Source organism: Hypanus sabinus, chromosome 18 (assembly GCF_030144855.1).
Source record: "Hypanus sabinus isolate sHypSab1 chromosome 18, sHypSab1.hap1, whole genome shotgun sequence".
NCBI classification, from domain to species: Eukaryota; Metazoa; Chordata; class Chondrichthyes; order Myliobatiformes; family Dasyatidae; genus Hypanus; species Hypanus sabinus.
The window spans coordinates 12,208,342-12,231,981 of record NC_082723.1 but is presented as its reverse complement, the minus strand read 5'-3'; the positions used below and the strand labels follow the sequence as shown (position 1 = coordinate 12,231,981).

The window sequence follows — 23,640 nt, the reverse complement described above, 5'->3', positions numbered from 1 at the left end:
CATAGTTTACCACACAGGGGAGAGATCGTAATCATTAAGGTGGTTCTCCCAGGACAAGGCTATCCCATTGCACTCTGGGTGTGCTAACGCCTGTGATGTCCCCAAATGCGGGATATTTGACTGCAAAATTTGTGGTAATGGGGGACTGTGTTAGCACTAAATTTTGGAGCAGATAGGGAAACAGAACCTGGAAAGGTGTAATAATAACAGAGTTGTCGTGATGGGAGATTTTAATTTCCCAAATATTGATCAGCATCTCCCTAGAGCAAGGGGTTTAGATGGGGTAGAGTTTGTTACGTGGGTTCAGGAAGGTTTCTTGACACAATATGTAGATAAGCCTACAAGAGGAGAGGCTGTACTTGATTTGATATTGGGAGATGAACCTGGTCAGGAGTCAGGTCTCTCAGTGGGAGAGCATTTTGGAGATAGTGATCATAATTCTATCTCCTTTACAATAGCGTTGGAGAGAGATTGGAACAGACAAGTGTTTAATTGGAGTAAGGGGAATCATGAGGTTATCAGGCAGGAAATTAGAGGTTTAAATTGAAAACAGATGTTCTCAAGGAAAAGTACAGAAGAAATGTGGCAAATATTCGGGGGATATTTTAGTAGAGTTCTGTATAGGTACTTTCCAATGAGACAGGGAAGTTATGGTAGGGGACAGGAACAGTGGTGTACAAAGGCTGTAATAAATCTAGTCAAGAAGAAAAGATTACAGAAGTTTCAGAGAGCTGGGTAATGTTTGAGATCTAAAAGATTATAAGGCTACTAGGAAGGAACTTAAGAAGGAAATTAGGAGAGCCAGAAGTGGCCATGAGAAGGTATTGGCGGGCAAAATTAAGGAAAACCCCAAGGCATTTTACAAGTATGTGAAGAGCAAGAGGATAAGACATGAAAGAATAGGACCTATCAAGTGTGACAGTGGGAAAGTGTGTATGGAACTGGAGGAAATAGCAGAGGTACTTAATGAATAATTTACTTCAGTATTCACTATGGAAAAGGATCTTAGTGATTATAGTGATGACTTGCAGCAGACTGAAAAGCTTGAGCATGTAGATATTAAGAAAGAGGATGTGCTAGAGCTTTTGGAAAGCATCAAGTTGGATAAGTTGCTGGGACTGGACAAAATGCACACTAGGCTACTGTGGGAGGCAAGGGAGGAGATTGCTGAGCCTCTGGCGATGTGATCTTTGCATCATCAATGGGGACGGGAGAGGTTCCGAAGGATTGGAGATTTGCGGATGTTGTTCCTTTATTCAAGAAAGGGAGTAAAGATATCCCAGGAAATTATAGACCAGTGAGTCTTACCTAAGTGGTTGGTAAGTTGATGTAGAAGATCCCGAGTGGCAGGATTTATGAACATTTAGTGAAGTATAATATGATTAGGAGTAGTCAGCATGGCTTTGTAAAGGGCAGGTTGTGCCTTACGAGCCTGATTGAATTTTTTGAGGATGTAGGTAAACACATTGATGAAGGAAGAGCAGTAGATGTAGTGTATATGGATTTCTGCAAGGCATTTGATAAGGTACCCCATACAAGGCTTACTGAGAAAGTAAGGAGGCATGGGATCCAAGGGGACACTGCTTTGTGGATCCAGATCTGGCTTGCCCACAGAAGGCAAAGAGTGGTTGTAGAGGGGTCATATTCTGCATGGAAGCCAGTCACCAGTGGAGTGCCTTGGGGATCTGTTCTAGGACCCTTACTCTTACTCTTCGTGATTTTTATAAATGAACTGGATGAGGAAGTGGAGGAAAGGGTTAGTAAGTTTGCTGATGACACAAATGTTAGAGGTGTTGTGGATAGTGTGGAGGGCTGTCAGAGGTTACAGTGGGATATTGATAGGATGCAAAATGGGCTGAGAAGTGGCAGATGGAGTTCAACCCAGATAAGTGTGAAGTGATTCAATTTAGTAGGTCAAATATGACGGCAGAATATAGTATTAATGGTAAGACTCTTGGCAGTGTGGAGGATCAGAGGGATCTTGGGGTCCGAGTCCATAGGACACTCAAAGCAGCTGCACAGGTTAACTCTGTGGTTAAGAAGGTGTATGGTGTATTGGCCTTCATCAATCATTGAACTGAATTTAGGAGCCAAGAGGTAATGTTGCAGCTCTATAGGACCCTGGTCAGACCCCACTTAGAGCACTGTACTCAGTTCTGGTCGCCTCACTATAGGAAGGATGTGGAAGCCATAGAAAGGGTGCAGAGGAGATTTACAAGGATGTTGCCTGGATTGGGGAGCATGCCTTACAAAAATAGATAGAGTGAATTCAATCTTTTCTCCTTGGAGTGACGGAGGATGAGAGGTGACCTGATAGAGGTGTACAAGATGATGAGAAGCATTGATTGTGTGGATAGTCAGAGGTTTTTTCCCAGGGCTGAAATGGTTGCCACAAGAGGACACAGGTTTAAGGGGATGGGGAGTAGATACAGAGGAGATGTCAGGGGTTAAGTTTTTTGTACTCAGAGAGTGGGGAGTGTGTGGAATGGGCTGCCAGCAACAGGGGTGGAGGTGGATAAGATAGGGTCTTTTAAGAAGCTTTTAGATAGGTACGTGGAGCTTAGTAAAATAGTGGGCTATAGGTAAGCCTAGTAATTTCTATTGGTAGGAACATGTTCAGCACAACTTTGTGGGCTGAACTTTGTATTGTGCTATAGGTTTTCTATGTTAGAGGTAGTTTTTACTCTCTGTATTCAGAGTTTTTACTGTAAAGCACTGCCAGGATGGTGGTTGAGGTTGATACATTCGGGACACTTTAGCAACATAGGCAACATAGATGGAGGGTTATGGGATGTGTAGGAGGGAATGGTTAGGCTGTTTGCGAAGTAGAACCGTGGTGTGACATTGTGGGCTAGAAGGTCTTTACTGTGCTGTACTGTTCTATGTTTCTGCCAGAAACTTGTAAACTCAGTCAGCTTCATCACGGGCACTAGTCTCCATCCAGGACATCTTCAAGGAGTGATGCCTCAAAAAAGAAGCATTCATCAAAAGGATCCTAGGATGTACTTTGTTCCCATTGCTATTATCTATCATCAGGGAGGAAGCACAAGAGTCTGAAGGCACACACTCAATAATTCAGCAACAGCTTCTTCCCCTCTACCATCAGGTTTCTGAATGGACATTGAACCTATGAACACTACCTCACTATTCTTCTCTTTTTCTACTACATATTTAATTTTTTATAATATGTAAATTGGGGAACTGCCTCACCCCATCGAAACCTGCAAAGCTGCAGGTGGTGGCAAGGAAACGTCCCTTTCACTGCCCCATCACCAGGAGATGTATCAGGGCTAAGGGAGCAAAACATTAATGAGTGGTGGTCCCTGGCTGATGACCCCACAACTGTCCTAAGGGTGCTGTTGGAGATGTGGCAGGCAGTGATGTCAAGCAGGAAACCACTTCCTGTACATCTCATATATATATCTCTGAGATGTACAGGAAGTTGTATATATATAGATACACAGTGGCATGCAAAAGTTTGGGCACCCCGGTCAAAATTTCTGTTACTGTGAATAGTTAAGTGAGTAGAAGATGAACTGATCCCCAAAAGTCATAAAGTTAAAGATGAAACATTCTTTTCAACATTTTAAGCAAGATTAGTATATTATTTTTGTCTTGTACAACTTTAGAGTGTTAAAAAGGATAGGAGCACCATGGAAAAGTTTGGGCACCCCAAGATATTTGAGCTCTCAGATAACTTTTACCAAGGTCTCAGACCTTAATTAGCTTGTTATGGCTATGGCTTGTTCACAGTCATTGTTAGGAAAGGCCAGGTGATGCAAATTTCAAAGCTTTATAAATACCCTGACTCCTCAAACCTTATCCCAACAATCAGCAGCCATAGGCTCCTCTAAGCAGCTGCCTAGCACTCTGAAAATTAAAATAAATAATGCCCAGAAAGCAGGAGAAGGCTATAAGAAGATAGCAAAGCATTTCCAGGTAGCTGTTCCCTCAGTTCGTAATGCAATTAAGAAATGGCAGTTAACAGGAACGGTGGAGGTCAAGTTGAGGTCTGGAAGACCAAGAAAACTTTCCGAGAGAACTGCTTGTAGGATTGCTAGAAAGGCAAATTAAAACCGTCATTTGACTGGAAAAGAACTTCAGGAAGATTTAGCAGACTCTGGAGTGGTGGTGCACTGTTCTACTGTGCAGCGACACCTGCACAAATATGACCTTCATGGAAGAGTCATCAGAAGAAAACCTTTCCTGTGTCCTCACCACAAGATTCAGCATCAGAAGTTTGCAAAGGAACACCTAAGCAAGCCTGATGCATTTTGGAAACAAGGCCTGTGGACTGAAGAAGTTAAAATAGAACTCCTTGGCAGCAATGAGAAAAGGTATGTTTGGAGAAAAAAGGGTGCAGAATTTCATGAAAAGAACACCTCTCCAACTGTTAAGCACGGGGGTGGATCGATCATGCTTTGGGCTTGTGTTGCAGTCAGTGGCACGGGGAACATTTCACTAGTAGAGGGAAGAATGAATTAAATTAAATACCAGCAAATTCTGGAAGCAAACATCACACCACCTCTAAAAAAGCTGAAGTTAAAAAGAGGATGCCTTCTACCACAGGATAATGATCCTAAACACACCTCAAAATTCACAAATGAAGGCATAAAGTTGACTTTCTTAAAGCTGTATAGTCAATGATAGCTAATGTAGTTGCAAGATCAAAAAAGGAGACTTAGGACTGAAGGCTGGAAAATCTTCTTCATGCAGAGGTTATGGGGCTGAGGAACTTAATTCATTTCCAGCATTTGTGCTTGAAACCGAAACTACACCGGCATTCAAGATTTGATCAGCTGGATGTTTAATAGAACCAAAATTGAAACAACAAGGGAGCAGGGTGCCTTATTGGTATATGACATTTGGTGGGGGGGGGGTAATAATTTCAGAGGGAAAGCTATCATGGTTACCAGTGAAGGGAAACCATGTTCAGTACCACTCTTCCAATCAGATGATGAAAAGTCATCTACTTGGAAGATTAACTCTGTTCCTTCCTCCACCGATGCAGCCTAAACAACCGAGTATTTCCATAGCTTCCTGTTTCAGTTGAAAACGAGGGTTACTTAGAAATGACACAGCAATTTAGTAAACTGAACATTGAAAAACAGATCCTCAATATTGTCATTGACAAATTGTTACAGATGTTAGAAAGGTGTTGCTTTATTCACACAGACTTGGGCATTTCTTACAAAACCACCTGACTTGTGATATGCCAGCTGTAAAGTGCCAAGTGTTGGCCACTACAGTATGCTAAATATTTATATTGATGTTTAAAAGGAACCATACCAATGGTCAATAAGGATTACATTGAGGAAATGTAAGAGCAATGAAGTGTGTAGTGTTTATATCCTTCAAATTAGCAACTTTAGAGGGCAAGTTAAACAGAGAATGAGATGGATTCATCTGGTGATAGAAGAGGGTTCCACTCTTCTCAAAGTTCTTGATCTTACCTTGTTACGAGGAAGCAAGTTCATGGGTTTGATAAGTGAGACGGAAGACACTGATTACGAATAAGCACATTAATAATTTATGTACAAGCAGTAAAACATTCGACCAAACATCTATCCTAATCCCCAAGTTACACAAACTACGATATGAAAATTCAACAAAACTATAGTTAACTAAGAGTGAGTGGGCCCTCCTCATTTTGGAGCGTATTTTCCTGAAGGTTCTTCAACACTCAGTGTGAAAATGAGTGCCCAGGGCCAAAAGGAAAAGAAGATGAGCCTCCTGCATGAGCAACTCTGAAACCTGACACCGGTGCAGTGGCAGACAATGGCAAAGAGCTGCTGCTTCTTTAGCATCAGGACACAGCTCCCAGCCCTGGACGACACCTACAGTTCATGCTACCTAAGGAAAGCTACAGGCATCTGTAAGGACAATACACACCCATGCAATCATCTGCTTGAACTTCTTCCATCTGACAGACGTTATAAGATTCTCTATGCCTGCACTTGCAAACTGAAAAATAGCTTTTTCCCCCGAGCTATAATTGCTCTGAACCAATCAATCAAGCATAATCCATAAATTTGTTATATTGCTACTTTCAATACTGGTTTTATGGCTGTCATGCATCTGAGTTGCACTTTTGTACTGCTGGACATTGCTTGTACTGGCTGGTTACTTGATTTTATTTATTGTTTGTTTATTTTATTTGTTTTATCGCATTGAGTATGAGAATTGCAAACTCATTTTCACTGTATTGGTGCATGACAAATTGTACTATGCAATGATAATAAAGATATTTCAATTTCAATTTCTTTCAAATGTGCCAATCAATGACTGGCACAGTAGAAGCGGCTTTCGACTGACATTACCTCTCTACGTGCGTTCATTGTGACTTAAGATATGTGGGGGCAAGGAGGCCAAAAGAATGGTGTGTGGCCAGAGATGGGTAAAGAGGATCTAAAGTAGAAGACATAGAAAACACTTTAGAGAAGCACAACATCAGGATGGGTGAAATATTGAGCAAAAGAAGATCCCCACCCTCAGAGGTGTGAGCTGCTTGCTCTTATGTGTCAAGGGTGCTAAGATTCCAACAGTTTTTCACTTGCGTTCAATATCTGGAGTGTCTGCATTTTACTTTTACATCTTGGTGCATGGTTCAATTCTGCCTATGTCTGTAAGGAGTCTGACCCTTCTCCGTGTGTGTATGTGAACTTCCTCTGGGTGCTCTGATGTCCTCCCACGTTCCATAGACGTACAGGTTAGGCTAAGTGAGTTATGGGCATGCTAAAATCGGTGCCTGAAGCATGGTGCCTAGTACTATTGGAGTACAAAAGTTGCAACTTGCTATTTGCTGGAGAATGAAATCCTAAGAATGTAGAAGACATAAAACATGCTATGTCCAAGGATCGGTGGGCAATCAGCGACTAGCTCAATGACTGTCTCAGCTTTGATTTGCAAATTAAAGTTTAACCCTTCTTGAAGAATCTTCTGCGTCTCCTAATTTTTTGTGGGGCACGAGAAACCACGACAAATCAAATCATTGATTTGATTTGACACAAAATGACACATTTCACCATGTGCTTGGATATCCCAGTGCACATATGACAAATAAAGCTAATCTTTATCTTTAATTCCAGCTGTGATAGGCTAGTCCACAGGCAATTTCAACTAGATTTAGACAAAAGAAATAAGTGGCATTCCGCAAGTCATGGTAAACCTTTATTAACCATTACAAGCACTTTGCAGCATTTTTGCATTCTTCCACCTTCAGAGACACTTTTGACATTTAACTTCAGGACATTTAGGCAATTATTTTGGCTCTTCAACTGTAACTGAGTTGACAAGGAATCCTTAATTAACCCTTTAATTGTATTAATACTTGTTACTCATCTGCTGACTGACAGGTTATTCTGCTTACTCTATCGATTATGACTGTAAATGTTTTCATTACTCCTTTATACACTGATATCACATAAACAGACATTACTAGAAGAGATAATATAATCAGGCTTATCATTTCATGTTGATAAAAGTAACATCACAACAGGATCTATTCTAAACCTTCACTAAGAGAGCACCCTCGCTCCAACAAAAGCACAAGGAACATTTAACCTGCATGACAAAGCTGGTTAAAGACAGGCAAATCACCCAGACTCAAAGATTTCCACTCAGGGTACTAGTAGGTAATGAATTTTTTGTTGATGTATTTGTCGAGATCCTCCAAAGTGATTTAGGAATTATCCCCTTGGGTGGGAAAACTCCCAAGCCATTACTTAGAAGGGCTTAAAAATAGATAGATTATCTTGTATCACTTATGGAAAATCAGGACACATTTGTATTCCAGATTGAGTGACTGAGCATTTAGATAAATATGAGAGCCAAAATGAATGGATGGAGTTAAGGAACAGATCAGCTATTACTTATGCAATGGTTGTCAATCTACTTGCCAACATAGTCACACCCCTGTGGGCATCAGCATGTTATAGGGGTTGCATCCATTTAGGTTCCACGCTGTGCATTCAAGGTGCCTTGAATCTGTTACCACTTGTTTGTGTTGATCGGATTGCGGGCTGTGAGTCGTGCACCTCTGATCTAATTCAGTGGCAAGCGCAAGGAGCCTCATGCGCTAAGCCTGTACTTGTCTCATCTGGAGTCCACTCAGTGTGTTCTTTTTCTCATTTACTCCGCTCCAAAGATGACTGGAAGGCCTCATTTAAATGTTAATGCAAAGTTTGAAACACTCTTCCACTGAAGTGGAACCCCTGTAGTTACCCCAGCTGATTGATGGATATCATAGCTAAACTACGGACAGGACATCAATAGCCCGGACAATTTATACCTTCTTCATTTGCATTAATTTAACATTTTGAAAACTGGGCAAGAAAAATAATGGGAAGGACTCCTGTTTACGCAGTAAAATCACACAAGGAGATTGATTTAACACCAGTAATCCAGTTGGGTTCTCTGCATTTTTTCATCCTTCTCTCCTCAAGTCATCTCAGAATCTGAGTCTCCAGACACAGAACTCTCCTCACAGCAGTCCTCCGCCTCAGAGAAAGAGGACAGGTAATGTAGGCCGGAGACCCTCTGGTACTGCGAGAGACAGGAGTTGGGGAAAAGTGAGAGCTCCATGCAATTATTCCCCCGGCGCTCCTTTGAGGAGAAGTTCCACATTTCAACCAGGGGAGAACACATCACACATCCCATGATGGTAAAAGGTAACCCCGTGTGACACCAAGAATGTGCACCTCCTCAGTTGTGTGTGAACAGAATTGGTGCTCCGGGTGGGGGGGGGGGCAAAGGAGATGGCAAACCCAGCCACTATAAAAACTCAGGATGAAGGCTTTGAATCATTCTTCCAAAGCTGAATCAGCAACCGATAACACCCCTCAGATAGGCACAAGAAGGGACCTAGAAAATACAAAGCACAACTGGCATTAAGAAGATAAGGATCATGTTTATGGTCTCATAAGTGATTCCACTTAAAGAGCAAAATAAGTTAAGAATAGAAGTGGCAATGATTGCAATTAGAATAATTAAGCACCCTTTAAAATGAAAACAAAAGCACTAAAACTTATTAATAAAAAATCAATCTCAATATAAACATTAACATTATGTTAAATCAATGTTTCAAGGTGCCTCAGAGGCATGCTGTCAAATGTAATTTGATACAGAAGAGATGTTGGACCAGATCAAGAACAGTCTGGCCCACAGCAAGTGCAGGTTACCTGCGCTATTCCTGCAGCCACACTTACTTTTACAGCCCTACAATTCTGACCTGAGTGCAGTTCTTGTTGTAGGACCATGTCTCGGGGTCAGGTAGATCCTGAAGATCCACCCCAGGACACACAGGTGACCCTTTGAACACTCCCTACTGCCAAGGGCCTTCGGGCTGCTTTTAAATAATGATCAGGAACATTGCTGACAGTGCAAATAAGATACAAATGAAGCCATTTTTTCTTTAGATCTAAAACATAATTACTATCAGAGCCAGATTTTTAAAAAATATAAACAAAATTTTAAAAAAATTACACTTTCCTTTTCAATCAAGGTTTTAAACCCGTTCCAATAGATGGAGTCACCCTCAAAACACAATTAGCATGGAGCACAGTGTTAGAGTAACACTATTACTGCGCCAGTGATCTGGGTTCAATTCCATCACTTTGAGGTGGTTGTACATTCGCCATATGACCATGTGGGTTTCCTCCGGGTACTCCGGTTTCTCCGCACTTTCCAAAGTCGTACAGGTAATTGGATGACACGGGCTCATTGGGGGCAGAAGGGCCTGTTAGCGTACTGCATCTTTAAACAAATAAATATCAGTTATCCCCAGTGTAAAGCTGAGGAGTCCAATGAGAAATGCATTTTCCCCTCAGCACAGGGGTGCTGAGTTTAGTGAGAGCTTGGGAGATTGAGGTGTTACATCACCTTGCTTTTGATTTCCACACTACAATGGGTAGGCACTGCAGTTTGCCAGTACATCTTTGTTGGATCAACTAAGAATCAGCATCCTCTGCCTAATAAGATCAGGTACCTAAAGCTTGGTCAAAGAGGTTGTTTTTAAGAAAGTCTTAACAGGAGGGAGGTTTAGGGGGATAATTCCAGGGCTCAGGGAACCGTGAGGGCTGATGGTTCAGCCAAGACTTATAGAGCTCTGAAAAGCAAGAGTGTATAATGGATATAAACTGAAGGAGTTCAGAGATCTCAGAGGATTTGAAATGAGGGGAAAGGTTGGTAGTTCAGGTAGGCTGCTTGTTCAAAGTAAATTTTATTATCAAGCTATATATATACAGCCCTGTGATTAATTTTCTTGTCAGCATACCCAATAAATCTATAAGGTTTGTAGGGTTGTTTGCTGAGCATGGAGGTTTGGTCACACTCCAGACAAAGTGCGCAGTTGATGAAGATCACCCATCTGTCCAGTTGGCCAAGACCCAGCAGAGGCTTGTGGCCAGCTTGACAGCCAACCAATCAGAATGACAAGTCGGAACAATATAAACATGAGCACTCAGCAGAAGCAGCTCTCAATTACGCACTGATGATGTCACCTCGAGTAGTGGTGAAATGTTTGGGATCTAACCTCCAGGCTCGGCAAACAGCCCGACAAACAATCTTAGAGGATTCCTGATGTGAAGAAGTTGCAATGGTAGGGAGCAGCAAGGCCATGAAGGGATTTGAAAAGAATGTTAAAACCAAAACTTACTTCTAGCGTTGTTCCAGTCATCAAACTGTGAGAGAGTGGGGACCTGGTATCTTTGTGCCCACACAAACCCAGCTGGAAACACCATCCTTGCCTTATACAATAAGAACAGAGGTAGGAACTGGTCAGCAGCTCAGACAGGACTTGCGCAGAGGGAAACATTTCAGATCAATGGGCTTTCATCAATACTTCTGAAGAAACATCATGTTTCTTTCTCCTGAGCTGTTGAGTATTTCTGTCATTCCTTGGTTTATTTCAAATTCCCAGCATTGTTCTTCAACCTTTAGTGGGAAATTTCCAAGTTGAGTTAAAGAACGGAATATATAAATATTACCTAAGTTTTGGATGTATGGACGGGGCTTGTCAGTCGTGGTTGGCAGCTCATCTAGGAAGAGGAAAACCAAGACCTCAATTTCCGCTGCCTTGCAGCTATAACCATTCACGGGGAATGAACCCCGAGGGGAAAATCTGGGGCTGGAAAGCCCTACATCAAGTGCATCGTTGACAGTCAACTCCAGCAACACCACAGGTGCCAAACTTTATCAGGCTACTGGACCAGAGTGGCAATCTTCAACCACCTCAACACTCAACTGATTCCATAACAGATGGACTCTACAACTCATCATCTCAATATTATTTATTTACTTATTTATTATTATTGTTTTATTTTCAGTTTGTCTTCTTTTGCACATCGGTTGTTTGTGAGTTTTCGTGTGTAGTTTTTCATTCACTCTATTGTATTCCGTAGTTCTACTGTGAATGGCCACAAGAAAATTACTCTCAGGGTTGTATACAGTGACATACATTCTTTGGCAGTAAGTTTACTTTGAACTTACAGCAGAAGAAAATGGTGGAGGGAAAATAAAAAAGTAATAAACAGAGACACAAAAAATAACTGTTTGCCAATAACCTTCCTTCTGAGAAAGAAACTGACTCAGGGGAGTGGAGTGTAGAGAAATGAGATATTTTATTGCTGGAGATTGTGAGTCCTACCTTAGACTCCACTTTATAACGAGAATTAATGGGTTTCTGTGACACATATTACGCTGCTGTAATTTGCCTTAAAAGCCTTCATTGCTATAATATTTGGCAGTTGCTCTGGACGTAATTATTGCAACTGCTCAGAGTATTAAACTCCTTAATATTAATGTCACTCTTGCAAATCCTAGAAGGTGGAAAACTAGTGAGGTCTCTTTATCACATCCATGACTATTCCTGATTGTGGAATGATAAGGATTGAGACTGGTTATCAGGAAATTGGCCAAGCGAGGGGGGTGGGGGCGGGGGTTTATGTGTCCTCTATTGAAACAGCAGAAATTCAGTGTGAACTTGAGGGCTCAGCCTGAGATATCAGTGGTTTGGGTTGCTAAATGTCCAGGATTGTCCTGAAATAACCAGGAGTTAAAGACCTTCCACCTCTGGAAAATTATGAAAAAGGGTGTTGAAGGACAATGTTAGGGCAGCCATGTTCCTCATGTACCTTTAAATTTCCTCTGGTGCAGCCTGCAGGTAATGAAGTAGATTGAACTAGAACTGAGGTGAATTGAATATACATAGACTCTGTCAGGTATATTCTGTGTTTTGTACTTGTTTCTTTTGTCGCTCGTGCAATTTATTTTTGCTGTGCATGAGGGGATGGGGTTTGATGTCTTTCTTTGAACGAGTTCCATGGTTTACTTTGTTTCGTGGCTGTCTGTGGGAAGACAAATCTCCGGGTTGTATACTGCAAGCATACTTTGATAATAAAGGTACTTTGAATCCTTTAAAATTTTGAATACAGTTGTTAAAATCCCTCTGCTCAAAGAATAAGCAAAATCAGTGAGTTTATTGGTCTCTGTCACAACTGAATTCCCTTATTCCAGGATACCATCCACAATTCCTCCCAAAGCATCTCTTCAAAAGGAACACAAGAGACTGCAACGTCTGGAGTCTGGAACAAAAAGATGAGCTGCTGGAGGAACTCAGCGGATTAGTCAGCGTCTATGAAGGGAAATGGACAGTCAGTGTTTCGGATCCAGATCAAGGATCATCATCCTGACAGACTTTGAGATATACAGTGAGAAGAATTAGTATCTGTGGTGAGCTACATATACCTGTCTGGACACGCCCCCTGCTGACTGCTCCTGTGGCTCCTCCCACAGACCCCGGTATAAAGACGATTGGGGCCTGAGCCCGGCCCTCAGTCTCCAGGATGTAGTATGGTGGTCAACCACTGCTTGTTCCTTCTTCCAGTCAATAAAAACCGATATCTCACCTCACATCTCAGAGAGTTATTGATGGTGCATCAGTATCTTTGTTTGATGTCTTGTCCAAGTTGTTTTTCAAAGCTAATAATTATAAACTTCCTTTCGTGATTTTTCCTTTTGACACCTTATTGCTTTTGGCATCTAAATCTAAAAAGATATATTTTTTTAAAATACTGACAACTGACTATAAATCTCCCTTGAGCCTTCCTGTTGAACCTTGGTGTTTTTCAGAAAGCTCACAGCTCTAGCTAAGGGAGTTTTAACAAAGAAATAAATGATTTTGGGTAGCAACTAATTCACACATGTATTTACTCACTGTCTAAAGATCCAATCTATATTGCCTTCATTCTTCAGTTGGGAGTAATGGGGTAACCATCGTCTGCTGAAACAGACTGTGTGACTATGGAGAAATTCAATGTTGCTATTGGCTGAGCCTGTTCCATAACAGAAAACAAACCGCTGGATTGACCCAGCAGGCCAGGCAGTCTCTGTGGAGGCAAAGGGGTGTCATGTTTGAGGTGAAAACCTGCATCAGGGACCAAAATGTCAACTAGCCCTTTGCCTTTGTAGATGCTAGTCTCTTGTGTCTCCTCTTTACTATTTGATACCCACAGAACAGAATGATGATGTAAGTGGTCCGGTTAAGCAACAGTGGAAGTATCAGCAAGTTAATGTAGCTCAAACTGCAGATAACACAGGAGACAATTTCTTATGTTATACAAACAATCTAGTAAACTGATCCTCTGTCTTATGACTGTTTACACTTACAGTTGACAGATCTCTTTAGTGCCAAAAGGAGAAATCATTCCGCTCATCTTCAATTAGTTGGCACTTCAAATTTATTTTCAGCTTCATGCTTCTACTTGTCAGTTGTTTTGCACGTGTAAGAAATGTAATTGACAATTTGTTAGCTCTGATACGTGTAGCAACACTTAAGAGTCTAGGGGTTCCTAGCCTGGGGTCCATGGACCCTCCAGATAATGTTAGGGGTCCAAGGCATAAAAAAGGTTTGGAACCCCTGGCCTAGAGAGACACCAGTAAAAGAAATGTTCATTTCCTTTATGTTCTGCTGAAAGCTTTCCATTCCAGGCATGGGAAGTCCAATTACAGTCTCTTTCGTATTGATGTCCTATTTGCTTGTCTCAGTCCTGATTGGCTAAAGAAATATATCAAAAATAGGACCCCAAAGAATCAAAGAAATGCAAGCCAATAGAATTCAAAGGTCAGCTGAAGGGGTAGCCAATCAGGACTGAGGCAAGTGAATGGGGCGCCTATATAACCATGAGCACTCCCAGAGAGAAGCACTAACAACTCCTCACTGAGGATGTCACCTCGTCCGGTGACAGAACATCTGCAAGCAAATTGCTAAACTCGGTGAGCACCACAACATCAAACGCCTCATCCGAGCTTCCAACATTCACCACCATCCTACACTCTTTCCTCTGTTTGCAAGCAGTAGGATTCCCTCCAGCAGCTTGATACTTTAGTAAAACATCTGGTATATTTGTTATAAAATTAAACAGAAAATAATCTCTGGTGAGCAGCTGGAGGTCATGGTGCACATTGGCGCCAATGACAGAAGTAGAAATGGGGAAGGGTTCCTACGCAGTGAGTATAGAGAGTTCGAGTGAAGGCTGAAGAACAGGACATCCAAGGTACAGCACTTAATCTCTGGATTACTCCCAGTGCCACGTGCTAGTCGGGATGAATGAGTGGCTGAGGAGGTAGGGTAGTGGGGTAGGATTTCATAATTCTGGATCATTGGGATCTCTTCTTTGGACTGTAAGACTGGTACAAAATGGACGCAGTACACGTGAACCCAATAGGGGACTAATGTCTGTGTGAGCAGGTTTGCTCGAGCCGTTGGGGAGGGCTTAAACTAAGCTGGCACAGTGAAGGGAACTGAAGTGATAGGGCCAAGGATGGTATACATGTTAATGAAAAGTATAGGGACACTGAAGATGGACAAGCAGATGATAGGACAAAATTGCAGTCTGTGGAATGAGATAAACTGTAACAGAGGGACAAAATCAAGAAGTGTGATGCATGCAGGAATGAAGGTGTTACAATTGAATGCACACAGTAATACAGAATAAGGTAGATGATCTTTGAGTGCAGTTAGAGATTGGCACATCAACTGTGATGTGGCTGAGAGAAAGTCATAGTTGGAAGCTTAACATCCAAGGACACACGTTGCATGAAAGGACAGGCAGGTAGGCAGAGGGGGTTGCGGTAAAAAATGAAATCAAATCTTTAGAAAGAGGTGGCATATCCTTGGGGGATGTAGAATCCTTTGAGTTGAGTTAAGAAAAAGACCATGATGGGAGTTATATACAGGTCCCTGAACAGTAGCCCGGATGTGGAATATGAATTTCAATGGAAGATAGAAAAGGCATGTAATAAAGGCAATGTTAGAATAGTTATAGGTGATTTCAGTATGCAGGTAGATGGGAAGATATTGGTGCTGCATCCCGATAGAGGGAATTTGTAGAATGCCTACAAAATGGCTTTTTAGAACAGCTTGATGTTGGGCCCACGAAAGGAAAGGCAATTCCGGATTGGGTGTTGTGCAATAAACCAGATTTGATTAGGGGACTTAAGGGAAAGGAACTCTTAGGAGACAGTGATCTTAAATATGATAGCATTCACCCTGCAGTTTGAGAGGGAGAAGATAAAGTTTGATATATCGGTGAAGTCAAGGGAATCACAGAGGCATGAGAGAGGAGTTGGCCAAGGTTGTTTGGAATGGTCACTAGCAGGGGTGACAGCAGAATAGCAGTGACTAGAGGTTCTGGGTACAATTTAGAAGGCACAGCATAAATATATACCCAAGATGAATAAGCATTCTAAAGGGAGGATGAGGCAACCGTGGGTGACAAGGGAAGTCAAAGGTAGCATAAAAGCAAAAGAGAGGGCATATAATATAGCAAAAAATAGTGGGAAATTAGAGGATTGGGAAGAATTTAAAAACCAACAGAAGGCAGATTTAAAAAAACCGTAAGGAGAGAAAAGATGAAATATGAAGGTAAGCTAGTCAAAAATATCAAAGAGGATACCAACAGTTTTTTCAGATATTTATTTATTGAGAGACAGTGCAGAATAGGCCTTTCTGGCCCTTCAAACCACATTGTCCAGCAATCTCCCAATTTAATCTGAGCCTAATCACAGGACAATTTACAATGGCCAATTAACCTTCCAACCGGTACGTCTTTGGACTGTGGGAGGAAACTGGAGCATCCAGAGGAAAGCCACATGGTCACAGAGAGCATGTACAAACTCCTCACAGGCGGCAGCAGGAAATGAACCCAGGTCGCCTGAATTGTAAAGTGTTAAAGTGTTGTGCCAACCACTACACTACCGCGCTGACCCCTTGCTTAATTGTTTTGGTCTGTGTCATTACAAAAGTTGGGAACCCCTGGCCAAGACAGAGTGGATGCGGAGAGGATCTTTCCTATAGTGGGGGAGTCTAGAACCAGAGTGCACAGCCTCAAGATGAAGGGACATTCATTTAGAACAGAGATAAGAAGGAATTTCTTTAGCCAGAGGGTGGTGAATCTGTGGAATTCACTGCCACGCATAGCAGTGCAGGCCAAGTCACTGAGTATATTTAAAGTAGAGGTTGACAGGTTCTTGGTTAGTCAGGAAGTCAAAATTACAGGGAGAAAGCAGAATAATGGGGCCGAGAAGGATAATAAATCAGCTATGATGGAATGGCAGAGCAGACTCAATGGGCTGAATGGCCTAATCTGCCCCTACTATATGTCTTATGGTCTTATAATGGAAACAGTGAGCCAGTCAGACAGAATCTGTGGAAAAAGAAGCAGTTAAGGTTTTATGCCAATGATTTTTGAAATGTTAACTCGAATTCTCTCTCCACAGAAGCTGCTTGACCTGCATAGCATTTCTGTCACTTACACAGAAATCCAGAGCAGCACTCACAAAATCCTGGAGGAACTTGGGAGGTCAGGTAGTAGCTATCGAGAAGAATAATTAGACAACATCTTGGGTTGAGACCTTTCATTCCATTCTGGTGGAGGATCTCAGGTCTGAAACGTTGGCTGTTCATTTTTCGACATAGATGTTACCAGTTCCTCCAGCATCTCTAGCATTTCTTGCTTTAGTTCACATTTCCAACATCTGTGGTATTTTGTTTTGGGCCTGGTGTGCCGATTTTCTATTTCTTTCTTTCTCCTTCTCTCTCTCTCTCGTTTCCCCTCTTCCTCTCCTCTCCCGTCCCTGCACTGTCTGTGTGGGTTCCTGTCCTCCAGCGATGTTACACAGGAATTCAGGTGCCTGGTTCCCATTATGATCCCAAGTTAATCCGCTCTTAAAGTCAAATGAAACAGGATGAAACCATTTCCTCTCCCTCAGAATGAATATGATAGGGGATACAAAATGGGGGCTCTAGTGTAGAAACATACTGTATGTACATCCACTGACAGAAATGCTGTTCTTGCTTATCATTACAACGTGGACTATTTTCTCAGAATGACAGAAAAGGCCCCAGAGCATCTGTGGAGGAACAGTAGGAGAAATCAACCCAGCCAAAATTTAACACTTGGGCAACATCACTAGAAAATTCATCATCATGTTTCAGGTGGTGAGAGACTGATTACAGTTTCTGCTACACTACCAGGGTGCCAAAAATGTACTAGCAATGAATAAGACTTTACAGAGAGTAGCATACTAGTGCAAGTCTTCCACTTACTCATGTATGTTATACAACAGTGTTGTGACATGTGTCTTGGTCATTGTGTGAATGCTCAGCCAAAGCTAAATTGCTGGGTAGTTATGTTTCAGAAAGTAACCTGAATTTAGCACCATTGGCAAGATCTGTAGGTAGCTTTGCATAATATCATTGTCAATCTATTCACGTGGAATGTTTTAATCTTAACACAGACATGAAAGACTTTTTTCGCTACACAGAATGTGTTTTGTTAAGTCTGGTCTCAGCAAATTATGCAGCCCTCAAATCCCAGATGTAATCTAGTCGGTAAGTTGACTTCTCATTCTCCAACTGTTTTAGATCATTTTGTTTATGAACACAACAGCTCTTTAAATTGGCCATTGCACAAGAAGCCTCTGTTCCCTGCTATTTTCTTAATCTGGCTCTGCATTTTTATTTTATGGCTTCACAAAATAAATGCCCAAGGATAATAGCTCTCTTAACTGAATACCAGAACTCCGAGGCCAGCAGCTGTTGCTACAAGTGTGAACCCTGGCTCTGCTGCACATTCGTGGCTGCTGTTCACCCTGAATAATACAGTATGAAATGAACCAGCACACCAACTCACAGCATTAATTCAACATCAAAGGGTGTTAATGAAGCTCGGGCACTCAGCATTTCCAGGGAGCAGATTCTAGATCTTAAAAAACTGAATGCCATTCTCAGATTATTTGTCGGCTGCAGCTCACCAAACAGAACTCTTCTCTGCTGGTTAGAAGCCCAGGGGTTTAAGTTCCATTTCAGAGACTTAAGCATAAAATGTATACTATTATCCAGCTCAGCCATTCATTAGGCTTAAGCAATAATTCCCAAAATAGCTTGCCCTCTCTCATCAGTACAATAGTTACTGTGAATTTATATCAATCAGGCCCAGAAACAATTGCTGGCTCATTCATCATTCAAATTTTTGCTGCTCGTGTCCTCTTGTATTATCCATACACTCATGGGCCCCTTTGCTTATTGACTGACAGAAACTGTTCAACTACAATAGGTTCACCTTTGTATAAATGCCTCAGTGGTCTTTTTACTTCCCATTTCCATAACCTACAGCTCCATGAGATCTCATCCAACTTTGGCCATTTAGGATTATCCTACCATCTGTGGAGACTATATTTTCATGACTTCAAATCCCAAGCCCGAGAAATACCCCATCCAAAGCTCCCCATTTCTCTGCCAACAAACAGCACAGTTTTCACCCAGTTTTATAATCACACATGGTTCTGCTTAGTTGACACAGTGTCAGTTTTTGTTTAACTATATGGCTGTGGAACATTTTGGGAAGTTTGCTCAACAAAAGGCAATGGTTGCTTGGGGTTGGAGGACCATATCTTGTTTAATGTGCCACCAAAGAGTTCAGCATTTTGGGGGGCAAGGAAGGAGAGAGATATTTTCCTCAAGCCTGAAAGTATGCACATTTAATCACTTGAACCACAAGAATCAAGAACTAGAGGGCCTAGGTTTAAGACACTATTTTAAAGGCAACATCTTCATGTATATGTTGGTGCATATACATGGATCAAGCTGCTGGAGTTCAGGCAGATACAATAGTAGCATCTAAAAGACATTTGTACAGATACATGGATAGGAAATGTGGTGGGGCATGGTCAGATGTGGGCATGGGACTAGCTTAGATGGGCACCTTGGTTGCCATGGGCAAGTGGGACTGCTGCCATGCTGTGTTATTCCATGACCCTATGATTGGAGGCCGTCTGATCGCTGTTGGTGATGAGCCCCACCAGTGGCGTCATCAGGGCCATCTAACAACGTGACTGCTCAGGTGATTGGCTTTTGTAGTGATGGGTGTAGCAGTGTGTTCTGCAATGGGCTCAGCACACGGGGGTGGGGGGGTGAACCCCGTGTTGAGGATGATGGGAAGGGAAGAGGAGTTGTGTCAGGATAGTCAGGATGGACTATCTGAGCTCTGTTGGTTACAAAGTCCAGCACTCAGCTGCACAGTGGTACATTTGGACCGAGAAGTAGGAGTTTGTTCAACACCTGTGGGTCTGTAGTGTTGTATGCCGAACTGAAATCCAGAAACAGCATTCTGACATGAGTGTCCTTGTTTTCTAGGTGTGTCAGTGACAGATGTTATGGGATCTGTCGGAGAGCGGTTCTGTCCGTAAGCACACGAGCATCCGATGTGGTAGGAATGGAGTTTGTGATCTGAGCCGTTATCAGCCGTTCAAATCATCAGTCAAATGATGTGGGGAAAGTTTATCAACAACGAATGTGGGAGCCCTGTAACATAATACATCCTGTTTTCATTGCTGGCTTTCATTTTTGAATACATATTTGTAGGAAATGCAAGCTACAGTTTGGAATGCAACGAGTTACATCTCTCAGGTTTTCTTTAATGTGCATTTTTCATGTACGGTGCTGAAATCAATTTTGTCACAAATAATGTTCCCCTTCAAAGCGCAATATCTGATCCAACCGTGGCTTCAGTGAGGAGTTTAGTCCCCTGACTTGAAACTGTACATTGAAGAATTTCCGGGATACAGACAGAGCTGGAAGGAATATAATTCACGTACACCTACCTGTGCTGTAGGAATACGAGTGCGGGTAACATCCAATACCCTTCCATCTACGTTAGTCACTGGCTCGCTTACGCTTAAAGTGAATCCCTTCCGATTCCACCACACCTTCTCCTTATCCGTAACTAAATGGATGTGAGCTGTTGCTGGAGTGAGCTTGGTGTACCAGAGCGAGGCATGGCTCCCCCGCTCACCCCGGCAGCCTGCTCTCCTGGGACTGACGACGGGACCGAGGAGCCCAGTGTTAACCCTTGCATGGGCAGTATTGTAAATTGTGGCAAAGCCAGATCTCGGGCAAGCTGGGTGGGAGGGAGACCCCCCCCCCCTCCTTAACCGAAAAGTCCGTGTTCAGGGCACATCCCTCTGGAGGAGACGGAACCCACAGCTCGTCGCGATGAATCTGATCGCCGTTGTGTGACAACTGTTCAGAAAGATCACACAGGCAGCGGCGAAGTGCAACACCAGATGTTGGGAACGTTGAGCAACGCACTAAAAGCTGGAAAAACCCAGCGAGTCAGGCAGCATCTATGGAGAAACTCCTGCGTTCTGGACCGAGGTGAGGTTTAAGTGCTGGGCAATGGTTGATGGCTAGGCGGTTTGTTTTCACAAAGATACACGACAGATAAAACTAGAGGAGTCTATGCCGTACTGGTAAATGACCAGACAACAAAACATGCAAAAACTGCGATAAATGTTTCAACAAAGCATGCACAAATTGCAATAAAAATCCCAACAAAGCATGGAAAGATTGATTTCAAAATTCACCACTTTACGCAATTGTGCACACTGCCGCAAGCAGCTACATATGTTTTGGTTTAAAAAAGAATAAATTAGCAAGTTTTTTTCCAGCTTTTTTTTTCCAATTCTGCATCCTGTCTCTGCCAGATGGACATTCAGTCAAATTGTTGCCACAGAAAAGATCAGAAGGACTACCTTTAACAGGCGCCTCAAGTTACTGGGAAGATATTGCCAGCAGAAATGTTACCGGGATGGAAGCTTTTGAGAGACGGTTTATCTAACAAACACGGGAAAGGTCAGGTTGCCTTAAGAAGAAAGTCCAACACACTTGCCTTGCACCTGCTGGAGATTCAAAGGGGAAACATGCCCATTATAAAATTCTGTGGGTTCCTGACAAGGTGGATCTGGAGAGGAATTTCTCTTGTGGGAAAAATCTAGATATAGCGAGCACCAAAAAATAAAGGGTCATCCACACCCAACAGGAATAAGGTGATTTTTTGTTCAGTGTCTTTGAATATTTCAGAGCAGGTGGATTAAAGGGCACCATGGGTACATGGCAATACAAAAATAAGGTTACAAACAAAGCCGCTGTGTTTTCTGTTGAATGCCTGAACAGACTCAAGGGGCTGAATGGACTACTACTACTCCTATTCTCAATGCACATTGTGTATGTTTGAACAATGCTGCCTTGGCAACATTATTGAATTCCACTGAAAGAAAGAGCAGTGCTTCAGTGTCTCCAGCACTGGGGCCCCAATTATTTGTCAGTTTGTTTGTGTGTAGTTTTTATTTGATTCTATTGCACTTCTTTGAGCATCTGTGTATGCCTGCAAGAAAATAAATCTCAGGGTCTCGGACAGGCTACACCATGTGCCCAGCAGACATCAGACGGCAGAACCAGACCACCAATTCTGAGGAACAGATAGATGATGCTCCCATAGACCTCACATAAAAGTGCTTCCTACCCACTGATTCCCAATTTTCCAATGACATTGGGGATAAGCAGCACTGACATTGAGAAGTTCCTGAGTAAATGGCAGAGAGAGTGCACTGGACCCTGACATCCTGTCAGGCACTTGCTCCCCCATCAGCGGAAGAGTCTGCAGACACCACACACCACACACACACACGCACGTGCACGCACACGCACACACACACACACACACACACACCCCCAGGCCAGGGAGCACCTACAGAAAAAAGTACAGTCTATGTTTCAGGCTGAGACCCTTCGGCAGGACTGGAGAAAAAAAGCTGAGGAGTAGATTTAAAGGCAAGGGAGAGAGAAAAACACAAGGTGATAGGTGAAACTTGGTGGGGGCGGGTTGATGTAAAGAGCTAGGAAGCTGAGAGTCTGCAGATTTCATTTCAATATCATCAGAAAATATAGGGTCAAAGTGGGTGCAGACCATCCTCAGATCCAAGGAAGATTTTATTGTTGAAAAATAATTTGAGCAGGGAATTGTGGTATAAATATAAATTGTACATTTAATAAAATATTGCCACAGACATGGTGGGCTAAGCAGAGGTCCTTCAGTGCAGAATCCCACCAACACAGATGCATTCATACACCCACATGCTCGCCTTCTATCACTGAGTCATATTTTCCCCACAACCACCACTAAAGCTTTGATGAGTCAGTAAAAGATGCATTTGCAATTTATATTTTTCTTTCTGAGAAATATGAGGTTTAACTGATTATGCACATATCTAATCAGATAAATGTCTGGCTAAAATTGGGCTTCGCAAGTGCCTCAGGAGATCAAACCAGTATCTGGTGAAGAAATAAGATCTGGAGCAGAAACACTTCCTCCTACTCTGGGCTGCATTACTTAATATTAGCTAAAGGACTCCATACTGCCAAAGTGGCCAAGGAGATAGAAGAATAAATATCACTTGAGCCTTGTAATTCTGATCACTGGCTGATATTGGAAAGATTGTTTGACTAAGATATTGAAATTAGTCCCAACTCTGATAAACAACCTATTGATAGCCCCTCCTGTTCACAGTTCAAATTGGCAGCAACATCTCCTCCACGATATCCATCAGCATAGTGCACAACAAAGCTGTGCATTTAGTCTTCTGCCCTATTGCACACTTAAGCACAGATCCAACACCATATTTAAGTTTTCTGATGGCACCACTGTCGTAGGCCGAAGCAAAGGTGGTCTTGAATCAGCATATTGGATGGAGCCTGAAAATCCGGCTGAGTGGTGTCATAACAGCAACTTCTTACTCTATATCAGCAAGGCCAAGGAGGTGATTATAGACTTCAGGAGAAAGCAACCAGAGGTCCACGAGCTAGTCATCATTGGAAGATGAGAGGTGGAGAGGGCTAGAACTTCAAATTCTTAGAAGTTATTATTTCGGAGAACCTGTCTTGAGCCCAGCATGTAAGTGTAATTACAAAGGAAGCACTTCCTTAGGATTTTGCAGAGATCTGACATGACATCTAGACTTGACAAACTTCTATAGATGCTTAGTGGAGAGTATATTGACTGGTTGCATCACAACCTGGTATGGAAACACCAATGCCCTTGAACAGAAAAACCTACTAAACGTATTGGATATGGCCCAGTCCATCAAGGGTAAAGGTCACCAACCATTGAGCACGTCCACCTGGAATGCTGTTGCAGGAAAATAACATCCATCATCAGGGACCCCCACCACCCAGGACATACTTTCTTCTCACTGCTGTCATCAGGAAGATACCAGGGCCACAGGAATCACCAGGTTCAGGAATAG

At 42.4% G+C, this 23,640-nt stretch overlaps 1 protein-coding gene and 1 non-coding gene across 2 annotated transcripts in view; both read left to right on the top strand.

Annotated features, from left to right (window-relative positions):
- The first annotated feature begins 2 nt into the window (after positions 1-2).
- LOC132377562 (U1 spliceosomal RNA) lies at positions 3-166 on the top strand. Its single transcript, XR_009506698.1, has one exon. It is a non-coding gene; the product is annotated as a U1 spliceosomal RNA (small nuclear RNA).
- Positions 167-20,647: 20,481 nt separating this feature from the next.
- LOC132407322 (uncharacterized) overlaps positions 20,648-23,640 on the top strand; it is a 31,928-nt gene continuing 28,935 nt past the window's right edge. Inside the window, exon 1 of the mRNA XM_059993664.1 lies at positions 20,648-20,713. The gene's annotated coding sequence lies outside the window, so the exon portion shown is untranslated. The remainder of the gene's footprint in view (positions 20,714-23,640) is intronic.